This window comes from Pinus tabuliformis, chromosome 6 (assembly GCF_031772625.1).
Source record: "Pinus tabuliformis cultivar Carrire ecotype Pingquan chromosome 6, CPIR1, whole genome shotgun sequence".
NCBI lineage: Eukaryota > Viridiplantae > Streptophyta > Pinopsida > Pinales > Pinaceae > Pinus > Pinus tabuliformis.
The window spans coordinates 1,344,837,423-1,344,850,377 of record NC_142292.1 but is presented as its reverse complement, the minus strand read 5'-3'; the positions used below and the strand labels follow the sequence as shown (position 1 = coordinate 1,344,850,377).

General features: G+C 38.9%; 1 pseudogene; it reads left to right on the top strand.

The window, feature by feature from the left end:
* The first annotated feature begins 12,266 nt into the window (after positions 1–12,266).
* LOC149263590 (aspartic proteinase nepenthesin-2 pseudogene) lies at positions 12,267–12,731 on the top strand (annotated as a pseudogene).
* Positions 12,732–12,955: the final 224 nt, after the last annotated feature.

Genomic DNA, 12,955 nt, shown 5'->3' with positions numbered 1-12,955 from the left:
CGACAACATCATCAAACTTTAAAGTACTAGATCCAAAAACGGAGTTACTAATGGCCATTACCAAACCATTCCAACTTTCTGGTAATGAGCACAAGAATAACAGAGCTCTAACTTCATCATCAAAGTTTACCCCTACAGAACTTAACTGACTTGTAACTGTATTAAAATCATTTAAATGGTTTGCAACAGATCCACCTTCCGACATATTCATATTAAATAACCGTTTCATAAGAAATACCTTGTTTGAGGCCGAGGGTTTTTCATATAGTTTCGACAACGTCTGCATCAAACCCTCTGTCGTGGTTTCCTTCGAAATATTGAAGGCGACTGACGCAGCAAGGCACAACCGTATTGTTCCGAGTGCCTTTCTATCGAGAAGGTTCCATTCTTCGTCTTTCATACCCGTCGGCATCTTTGTTTTTCCGCCAAATGGTAGGTATAGATCTTTCTGATACAGATAATCTTCCATCTGCATCTTCCACAGCGAGAAGTTTTGGCCGTTAAATTTCTCGACCCTAAACTTACCATCTTCCGCCATTGCTCCCACTCGAACCAGGAACCCTTCTTTCCTGCGAGTTTGTCCGCCAAATAGACCTTCGGCTCTGATACCAGTTGTTAGAAAATTATATATTACGGAGCAATGGAACACATAAAATATTGCAGAAATATAAACACAGAAAACGCACAAAACAAGAGAGACACAGATATACGTGGTTCACCCAGTTTGGGCTACGTCCACCCCGAACAGCCAGTCCTTCCTTTCTATTATCCAGCAAAATGAAGAGACACAACCTACAGCAAATCCGCTGTAATATCCTCTGTTTTCTGATGCAGGAGCATCATCTCCGAAAAACACCTTGTCTTTTCTCTAAGCTAGGGGGTTTCATGTTTTGAAGAAATATTAAAATTTCATGTAAATATTAATATTATTTTGAGTGATTAATTAATTGTTTGAGAGAAATTAGTTTCTAGATTATTTAGAATTAATGAGGGAGCCTAAGTTGGAATTAGTTTCTAAGTTTTAGGGATGAGAATCTATCTTTTAGGGAGTGAGAGATTTAAGGGTTTGTTGAGGAATTGAAGGGATAAAGCATTAAATTAAATTATTTTTAAAATTGTATAAATAGGATTAAGATTGTGAGAGGTGGAGGATGGAGAGTAGGCTTGAACAGCAAGACTGTAAGCCTTCAATAGTTGTAAAGGGCCATGAGTGTTGGATATCAGGCCAAAGATAAATTTGTAAGTAGCCTCATTTTGTTTATATAAAAACAATGTTTCAGATTTGTATATAAATTATTGGTGGAAGTATATGTATGGATGAATGTATCGGTCGATTGAATATAGTGCCAACATGACAGAATTTGTAAATATAAGTTGGAAGAGTTAAAATTAATATGGCAATGTTAAATCCATATCGACCTGTAGTTTGATTGAATTATAAAGAGAAGAGTATCGGTAATTTGGGAAATTGTTATGCATGAAAGGCGTTAACGCTCTGCATAAAAGGAATATTTTGAATCTGCAGATCGTATGAATCTCTATTCTGTCAGTCTAAGTGCGTTCAATGGCAGATATTGCTATTTGTTTAATGCGTTGAAATCAAATCTGGCCTTGAAGTTTCTGTTTGGGTCGATTACCTGCAGACTATGTAGTATTATAGTCGACTGAAGTCGAGTTTCAATATATTGACAGCGCTAGCATTCAAAAGAGATGGTGATAACATATATTGGCAGCGCAGGTTTGGGCTCAATTCAGCAGAAACAAATCTGGGTTGAATTCTTTGTTAATAGTTTTGTGATAAATCTCAGGCGCAGAAGATCTGTAACATTGCTTGGGCGCAGATTTAATGGTCGATGTTAATTAGGCTGAGTTAGGTATGAATAGATATGGCAAATGCATTGATCTGTGGTTAAAATTAAAAGTCGACATGATTAGAGTTGGATGTAGAAATTGACATAATAGAAATTGTATCGAGTCTGTTTAAAAGGTTAATACACAGTCTTCGACCATGCGGTAGTGAGGAGTTAAGTCGATGGTATGAGTCGATATTTTTGGTCTGCAATGCAATGCTGTACGTTGGAAAGAAAAATGAATGGAACGGATTATGTTTGGCATTCAAACTAACAAATTCAGTGATGATTTATGTTAAAAGCGCAGGGGCAACGATATCTGATTCTAAATTCATGTTGTAGAAGTTCTTATGTTAATCTGAATATATTTAACCTGCACTTGGAGATGTTTCATTCCATTGGTGATGAGCTTTTCAATACCACTGAGCGCAGGGGTACTCTACACACTTTCCATTGTCGATAACCTCCCTCTTCTTTCTTTCTTTCTGGAGTTGTGAAATAAGCCAGATTGGAGCTCTAATATGTTTAAAGTAGTGTTGCAGATCGCTACAGGTTGAGCATCACGTTATAAGGCAGCGTGCACAGGTATGAACAGGTCTCTGAATTAACTAAATACGTTAAGATTGTATGGAGACAAATTGAAGTGTTTGGTAAAGTTAACTGTAAATATTGTAATTGAATTGAGACACAATGCGCATAGAGCCTGAGTGTGTGTCACTGTGTAACGATGTGTGAGGAGTTTACCTACATATGGAGGGGAATAATTATACGTTTTATCTGTGCATTTTGAGTCGATTGAATATGGATTGAATGTGTGCAATGTCAAATTCATGTGTGGGTGAAATAAGTCGATGAATGTGAAATGTTTACTATGGATTAAGTGTACAGGTGTACAAAGGATCTAAGTTGTTGTTCGATCCAGTGTAAAGCCAAGTATATGGAGTGTGATGGGTATAGTCTAGCAACATTGGTGGATCTAGTGCATATGGTCTACGTGAGCATTTAATGAATATTTCAGGTCCGATTTAATTGATAAATTGCAGCATTGTTGTGTAGACGTGCAATTGTTTATGGTTTGGTGCATTGGCAGATTTGTGTAATGGTTTGTGCATTGGATCAAATGCATTGAACAAGTATGTTATGTGATGAGCATGAATTTTACACCTGTGCAATTGACCAGATCACTGACCAATTTGAGTAATGCATTTAGTTGAACGATGGATCGAGTTTCATTGTATATTGATAAACCATAGTGGATCGAATGCTGATTGTATATGCTATGATTAGAGGATGAGGTATACTTCTGGAGTGGATATGATGTGGATGGACATTTTTGATGTATTCATTTTAAGATGGATGAAAGTGCGATTCTAGGTTTAGCGGGTTTAACTCGCTATCATTTTTGGTATCAGAGCCGGAATGCTCTGTTGAAATATTTATTTTCTGAATGAGAACTGAAATGTATTTTTGACTGTATGATGAATGATGAAAGGAAGATCAGAGTTTGAAATTTGATATGCAGCATACATAATTGCAAGTAAACAGGATTACAGTGAAGGAAATTACAGAGGCGAATGAAGGACAAGATCAGGCAGGTGAGATGATTTTCTGATTTGAAATTTATGATTGAGGTTTATGGTTTGCAGAGAAGACGATGGCATTGAACTTGGCATTCAGCTAAAGGTTGAATAAGGAGGACAATTGCAGTGTCCTGAAGAAGAACGTGAGTTGAAGAGATAGCCTGAAGAGAGCAGAGAGAGTGCTCGAAAGGTTCCAGAGGCAGTGAACCAGTACTTACCAAAAGACTGAGTGAGGAGGGCTTGGTGAGGTAAGTGGCAGCAGAAGAGATTGCTGTCGTAGAGGCTAGTACAACTCATAGTGAGTGAACAACTCATGGAGAAAGTGATCATGGAGGATCAAAGAAGAGGTTCATAGGAATGCCACAGCGATGAGATGACTGCAGAAGTAAGGGAAAGAGAGATTGCAGTAATGAAAGTGCAATTGCAGGTACTAGAGGAATGGCTGCAAGAGCAGGAAAAACAGAATAGAGGATGGATCTTTCCACTGAAGGGAAAGAAAGTGAAGTGGCAGAAGATACAACAGAAAAGAGATCGACAGATAAACATGCAGTTAACGGAAGAGGTGAAGAAGCTTGAGCAGATGATGGATGTACAGTTGAATTGTACGCAACTCAGAGCAGCTGAGTTGGAAGAGGAGGTTTCCATTAATGAAACAGAGGAGGAGATCATTGACGATTTCTTGAATTATTGGGCAAATCCAAATCAGCTGGATAATGTGAAATCTTTTGTTTTTATAGCTGACAGTTGTGATGTGATTACAGGTTTTGTTGAAGAGGAAGTTCATGTGAATGAAGAAGAGGATCAGTTGGAAGAGCTGGTATATGAACCAACGATTAAGGTTGTTGAAACTTGTAGTTTTCAAACTGACAAGTTGTATATGAATGGAGGGACTGTAAGTGATGGTGATGTTATGCTTCAGCAATGTCACAGAGAAATTGCATTGTTAGAATATTCGTTGAAGAATTCGGAGTATGACAGAGAAATGGCAGAAGAAAGAGTTCAGTACAGTGAACGAGTGCAAAAAGATATCATGGAAGCAGATGATGTGGGAGAAAGACTGGTTGACAGTCTTGAGAATTCTTCAGAGGATTCTTTGGGCAAAGAGAAACAGCCTACTGAAGTGCTGGCAAAGGAGGATAAGGCACTGATGCCTTCTGATTTTTATTCTAACAAGTGTTTTGTGAATGCAGGTATTGTTGCAAAACATTTGACTCAGTTGAGCAGTCAAATGAAGGAAGAAGAAGTTTTCTGTTCCAGAAGACAAGAGGGTATGGATGATTGGGTGGTAGTAAGAAATGAGAAAATCAGAACAGAAACAAGCAAAGAAGCAAGAAGTCAGCAAGTGACAGTAAAGATAGAGAAAGTAAAAACTGAGCAAGCCGTCTTAGCTCAGCAGGCAGCAAGAACCAACAACCGGGAGATTTATTAGACCAAGAGATTGAAAGTATCAGAAGACTGATGACGAAAGAATCCCGGAAGAGACCAGCAGTAGCAAGAAAGAAAAGGAAAGACAACAAGAGAAAGACAATGAAAGATTGCAAGAGCAGAACAAGTGGAGCACTACAGCACAAAATATGGAACCCTGGAGGACAACAACAGTTAACAACAGCAGTAAAGCAATTGACAAGCAAGGAAAATTAAATTTGGGATCCAGGAGGAAATAATTATCCAGAATTATGACCAGGTGGTCATGAATTTTCTTACATGGGGAGTCTGATGCAGGAGCATCATCTCCGAAAAACACCTTGTCTTTTCTCTAAGCTAGGGGGTTTCATGTTTTGAAGAAATATTAAAATTTCATGTAAATATTAATATTATTTTGAGTGATTAATTAATTGTTTGAGAGAAATTAGTTTCTAGATTATTTAGAATTAATGAGGGAGCCTAAGTTGGAATTAGTTTCTAAGTTTTAGGGATGAGAATCTATCTTTTAGGGATGGTGAGAGATTTAAGGGTTTGTTGAGGAATTGAAGGGATAAAGCATTAAATTAAATTATTTTTAAAATTGTATAAATAGGATTAAGATTGTGAGAGGTGGAGGATGGAGAGTAGGCTTGAACAACAAGACTGTAAGCCTTCAGTAGTTGTAAAGGGCCATGAGTGTTGGATATCAGGCCAAAGATAAATTTGTAAGTAGCCTCATTTTGTTTATATAAAAACAATGTTTCAGATTTGTATATAAATTATTGGTGGAAGTATATGTATGGATGAATGTATCGGTCGATTGAATATAGTGCCAACATGACAGAATTTGTAAATATAAGTTGGAAGAGTTAAAATTAATATGGCAATGTTAAATCCATATCGACCTGTAGTTTGATTGAATTATAAAGAGAAGAGTATCAGTAATTTGGGAAATTGTTATGCATGAAAGGCATTAACGCTCTGCATAAAAGGAATATTTTGAATCTGCAGATCGTATGAATCTCTATTTTGTCAGTCTAAGTGCGTTCAATAGCAGATATTGCTATTTGTTTAATGCGCTGAAGTCAAATCTAGCCTTGAAGTTTCTGTTTGGGTCGATTACCTGCAGACTATGTAGTATTATAGTCGACTGAAGTCGAGTTTCAATATATTGACAGCGCTAGCATTCAAAAGAGATGGTGATAACATATATTGGCAGCACAGGTTTGGGCTCAATTCAGCAGAAACAAATCTGGGTTGAATTCTTTTTTAATAGTTTTGTGATAAATCTCAGGCGCAGAAGATCTGTAACATTGCTTGGGCGCAGATTTAATGGTCGATGTTAATTAGGCTGAGTTAGGTATGAATAGATACGGCAAATGCATTGATCTGTGGTTAAAATTAAAAGTCGACATGATTAGAGTTGGATGTAGAAATCGACATAATAGAAATTGTATCGAGTCTGTTTAAAAGGTTAATACACAGTCTTCGACCACGCGGTAGTGAGGAGTTAAGTCGATGGTATGAGTCGATATTTTTGGTCTGCAATGCAATGTTGTACGTTGGAAAGAAAAATGAATGGAACGGATTATGTTTGTCATTCAAACTAACAAATTCAGTGATGATTTATGTTAAAAGCGCAGGGGCAACGATATCTGATTCTAAATTCATGCTGTAGAAGTTCTTATGTTAATCTGAATATATTTAACTGCACTTGGAGATGTTTCATTCCATTGGTGATGAGCTTTTCAATACCACTGAGCGCAGGGGTACTCTGCACACTTTCCATTGTCGATAACCTCCCTCTTCTTTCTTTCTTTCTGGAGTTGTGAAATAAGCCAGATTGGAGCTCTAATATGTTTAAATTAGTGTTGCAGATCGCTACAGGTTGAGCATCACGTTATAAGGCAGCGTGCACAGGTATGAACAGGTCTCTGAATTAAGTAAATATTTTAAGATTGTATGGAGACAAATTGAAGTGTTTGGTAAAGTTAACTATAAATACTGTAATTGAATTGAGACACAATGCTCATAGAGCCTGAGTGTGTGTCACTGTGTAACGATGTGTGAGGAGTTTACCTACATATGGAGGGGAATAATTATACATTTTATCTGTGCATTTTGAGTCGATTGAATATGGATTGAATGTGTGCAATGTCAAATTCATGTGTGGGTGAAATAAGTCAATGAATGTGAAATGTTTACTATGGATTAAGTGTATAGGTGTACAAAGGATCTAAGTTGTTGTTCGATCCAGTGTAAAGCCAAGTATATGGAGTGTGATGGGTATAGTCTAGCAACATTGGTGGATCTAGTGCATATGGTCTACGTGAGCATTTAATGAATATTTCAGGTCCGATTTAATTGATAAATTGCAGCATTGTTGTGTAGACGTGCAATTGTTTATGGTCTGGTGCATTGGCAGATTTGTGTAATGGTTTGTGCATTGGATCAAATGCATTGAAAAAGTATGTTATGTGATGAGCATGAATTTTACACCTGTGCAATTGACCAGATCACTGACCAATTTGAGTAATGCATTTAGTTGAACGATGGATCGAGTTTCATTGTATATTGATAAACCATAGTGGATCGATTGCTGATTGTATATGCTATGATTAGAGGTTGAGGTATACTTCTGGAGTGGATATGATGTGGATGGACATTTTTGATGTATTCATTTTAAGATGGATGAAAGTGCGATTATGGGTTTAGCTGGTTTAGCTCGCTATCATTTTCTCTCACAGTCTCACCTCTCTGTTTCTCACTCACTGAATACACATCTATCTCACAGCCTCAAATACAATACCCTCATACAAAGAGAGGGGTTGCCTTCTAGGGAAAAAAACCCTAAACTAAACATAAGTTCTATCGTCAGATCATCCGCCTAATGGACGGCCCAGATTGACTAGAAATTACTATACTTTTACAAGGCAATTTTACAGCTGTTTTTAGCTTGGGGGGCGCTGCCCCCGAAACCCCCCGCCAGGGGGGGGCTCCCAAAGGTCGCAACCGCCCCCCCTGGACCCCCCCTGCAGCGAACATTTTATGGGCGGCGTTGCCGCCCCCATTTCGAACTGGGGTCCTATGTGGCGATACCTTTGAATATAGAAGATAATCAGGCTCCACACCCAACATGAAGTGCATGTGGATCTCGATGTGTTTGGTACGCTGCCGCTGCACTGGATCTCTGCAAAACTTTAGCGTACTTTGATTATCGCACCAAATGACAGTTGGATGATGGATACTAATCCCAAGCTGAGATAGGAAATGTTGCAGCCAAATTGCCTGAATAGTGGCATTGACTGCTCCTCTATACTCGGCCTCTGCTGATGATAAAGCAATGGCAGCCTGCTTCTTACTTGACCAACAAATTGGGCCGAATCCCAAACTAAGTACATAACCGGAAGTAGACTTGCGATCAATGGTGTCGCCAGCCCAGTCTGAATCTGTGAACCCGATGAGATTCAAAGAACAATTGGCTGCATAATGAATCCCATAGGTGATTGTCCCCTGGACATATTGAAGGATGCGCTTTGCAGTGTTCCAGTGTAACTCATGGGGCTCCTGCATGTATCTGGAAACTACTCCGACAGCATAGGAGAGATCAGGACGGGAGTGAGTGAGATAAAGAAGACTTCCCACAAGCTGGCGATACAATGTGCAATCAACCAATGGTGTGTCTTTGCCATTCTCAAGCTTTATCCCTAATAAGAAAGGTGTGGCCGCTGGCTTGCAGTCACTCATGTGAAATCGTGCCAAAAGCTCTCTGGCATATTTTGGTTGAGAAATGGTAATGCCATAATCACGCTGATGGATCTCTAGTCCAAGGAAGAAATTTAGCAAGCCCATGTCTGTCATAGAAAACCGCTTATGTAATGCAGTTTTGATGTTAGTAATGACAGAAGCTGAACTACACATTATCAAAAGATCATCTACGTAGAGTACTATGATCAACAAGGAGTCAATTTTTTTTCAGAAAATAAACATTGGAATCAGATTTGCACCGTATAAAATTTTGAGATAACAAATAAGAATCCATCTTTGCATACCATGCTCTAGGTGCCTGCTTGAGGCCATAGAGAGACTTCTTTAGTTTGCATACCAGAGATGAATTCTGCATGTATCCTGGTGGCTGCTCCATGTAGATTTCCTCCTAGAGATCACCATGAAGAAAGGCATTCTTCACATCCATATGATGCACCTCCCATCCTTTTGCTGCTGCAATGGAGAGAGCTAGCCGAATGGAATCCATTTTTGCCACTGGAGCAAAAGTCTCATCATAGTCAACACCATGTACTTGCTGAAAACCTTTTGCTACCAATCGTGCCTTATATCGACTAACTTGGCCATTTGATGCTTTCTTGGTCCGGTAAACCCACTTGCATCTCACAAGTTTGCGATTTGAAGGTAGCGGAACCAAATCCCAAGTCTGGTTCTCAATGAGAGAGTTATATTCCTCATCCATGGCGGCTTCCCATTCAGGATGCCCATTTGCTTCTGAATAAGTTTGTGGATCAGATCCATGCATCATATAAGCATGCATGGGCATGGATGGCTCCATAGCTAAGAGTGCTTGCGGATCTTCCTCAAACAGAGGGATAGAGGCAGGATCATCAAGGATATCACTCATGCTGCGCCATTTTTGTGTTGAAGGTGGTCGAGAATCTTCCGAACTACATGCAGAAGTATGATCTTGATGTTCAACAACTGGTGGTCTAACAGGGGTCACAGGAAAAGACTCATCTTCATCAGAATGTTGGTCTGAAGTTTCATCTGCATACTCATCAATGAGTGGTGATGAAAATTTGGTAACAAGTTCATCTACTCGTGCATGCGAAATATCTTTGTCAAACTTTACACTCCTTTCAATAAAGAGCTCTTCAGTGTGGATATCAAGCAATCTGTACCCTTTGAATTCATCAGAATATCCAACAAACATGCATGCTTTACTTTGAGGCTCCAAAGCCTTTCTCTTCTCTGGAGGAATGCGGGCCCATGCTCGAGATCCAAAAATGCGGAAATGACTAACTTCAGGTTGCATACCAGTCCAAGCCTCAAAAGGTGTTTTTCCAGTAACAGATTTATGAGGAGATCTGTTTTGGATGTATGAGGCACAATTAATAGCTTCGGCCCACAATTTCTACGGAAGAGATCTTGCATGCAACATGCAATTAGCCATCTCTTTTAACGATCGATTTTTCCTTTCAGCCACGCCATTTTGCTGTGGAGTGTAAGGAACTGTATGCTGCAATTTTATGCCTACTTCATCACAAAGATTCTTGATATCTTTGTTGACATATTCCGTCCCATTATCTGTGCGGAGTATTTTGATGCGTTTTCTAGACTGATTTTCCACATGCTCTTTGAAAATATTTAGATGTTGAAAAACTTCAGACTTGAGTTTCAAGAAGTAAACCCAAGTGAATCTCGTGTAATCATCTATAAATGACAACACATATCTTGCTTTTCTCATTGAAAGCACCGGAAATGGACCCATGAGATCGCTGTGTACAAGTTCCAAAGGTGAAGAGGCTCTCCATGCATGCCCCTTCTCGAATTTTTCTTGTGGATGCTTTCCAAGAGCACATCCATTACAAACACCATCTGAAAATTCAATGGTTGGCAATCCTTTGACCATCCCTTGCTTACTAAGCTGTTGCATATATCTGAAATTCAAGTGCCCAAATATCTCGTGCCAAATCCTACTTTCTTCATTTGCATGCGTAAGTAGCAAAATAGAATCTGATTGAGGAACAAAATCAGAAAATGTATACAGACGAGATTGATCATTTACCTTGCCAGATGCAATCTTCAAATTGGTTTGCATGTCATAAATGCTCATGGAATCTAGGGTAAATTCCACTTTCCTTCCGTTGCCTGTGTGTGTCATCTGATACACTGAGAGAAGATTCACAGAAAGCCTTGGAATATGCAAGACATTTTCAAAACTTCCATTTTTGAATTGCACTCTTCCTTGTCCAGTTGCTGCAACTGCAGAATTATCCCCCATGAGGATGGGAGGACCTGAGTATGCATGTAGAGAAGAAAAGGATTCCTTTGAAGAAGCCATATGATGTGAAGCTCCTGAATCGATGATCCATTCTTGTGGTGCAGAATGAAGAGCAATCAAAGCATGCCCGTTACCTCCTGGATCTGGTGCTTTTTCTCCAGACTTCTTCTTAGCATTCTCAGGAATGTGGTCTCCAAGATTGTGTTGCTGGAGTGTCTATGCCATAAGATCTATAGTCTTCTTCATGCATGCAAATTCAGGATGAAAACCACGGTGGAAATAATTGCACATTTATTGCCCTTTCGTTCCTTTCCTTTCCTTTGAGCCAGATGATCCATCAGGGGGTTTGGGATGTCCTCCCTTTCTTGGATCAGGATCCTTCTTCCCTTTTCCTTTCTGATGGTCTTTGGAATTTTCCTTTCCTTTTGCATGCACAGTAAGTGCATGCGCTTTGGAATTTTTAAGTTTGCCCATTTTGATGAGCTTAACTTGCTCATGCATCAAAGACTGAATAAAAGAATCCAGTGAGGGCATCTTCCAAGCTGCACCAGTTGCAGATCTGACTGTGTGGAATGTAGAGACGAATACTGCAAACTCTGGACCAAGTTTTGATAAAATGGAAAGAATCAACTGATTTTCTTGCTTGGATTTGTCGATCCCGCATCCTTTCAGCTGAACCAACAAGGCTTTATACCTTTTGAAAAAATCTTGAATGTTCTCAAAGTTTCTCGAATCTAATGAGTTTAACTCATTTTCGAGAATGTGACCTTGCATTTCATCCTGTTTTCCAAACAATCCTTCCAAAATTTTCCATACTTCATTTGGAGTTGAACATGATTCAACATGAAATAGCAGTTCCGGAGAAATAGATAAACATAGGATGCCGAAGGCCTCGTCCATGCGATTGAAATATCTTGTTTTCTCCATTGCCGATGTTGGTTCAACTTCCGTTTCCATGGTTATTCGAAATAAGCCTCTACTTTTGAGATGAAATTGAATCTTTGGCTTCCATTCGAAATAATTATATGGAGTGAGAATTGCCGATTGTGGAAACTCCAATTTAGACTCCATTCTTTGTTGTTGCTTCAATTTTCTGAACCTGCAAATAAAATTGCTTGTGCACTGATTACAAATCCCTGTGCTCTGATACCATGTAAGATTTTTGAGATACACAGATCTAGATCTGCAAAACAATAAACAAGCTTGCAAGAGAAGGAAGGAAGCGAGCAAGAATTGAGAAAAGAATGAAAAATTGATTCTACAATATTAGTTTTAGAATAAATACATAAAAGCAACTAAGTTAAGCTTAGTTGTACATGCAATAACTAAAGCTAACTAAAGCTAAGTGTGTTTTATCTTATGTTAATGTGTACATGTGCCACATGCAAGTAATAAGTTAAGTGGAGCTAATCTAGGTGCATGTACACCAACAGAGGTGCATTATTATTGGATATCCCTGCTGCTACTTTTGATATTCAAGAAGATGGTAATGGTGGATTTATGATAGACTCTGGAACCACTCTCACATATTTGTATGAAGATGCGTATCATGTTTTGAAGAAAGCCTTGATCTCTTCCATCAACCTCTCACGAGCTGATGGGTCGCGAGTCGGATTGGACCTCTGTTACAGCCAGCAATCTCATGCCGCCTCTTCCCTTTCAAATTTTCCGACTATAACTTTCCACTTCAAGGGAGCCGATTATGATTTGCCGCCACAAAGCTACATGTACGCTAATACTAGTGGTGGCATTATGTGCCTGGAAATGTTACCCAGTTCAGACATGTCGGTATTAGGCAATTATCAACAACAAAACTACCATATTCTCTATGACAATGCCAACAACGCGCTGTCTTTTGCACCCACAGTTTGTGATTCCTTGTAAGCAAAGCACATGTATATCATGTCTTTTCTCCTTTACATTCTACACTTGAATATTTTTTGGATGATCAAACTCTATTCCTGCTACTGTTTGATCCAAAAAACTTGTCATACAAATTTGAGTCTGCTGCTAGAGTTTGTTTCTGCAGGTAGCAATATATGTAAATAGTTTTTTTCAAGACAATATGCAGTATATGTAAACAAAACAAGGTTGTTGTTTCTCTGATT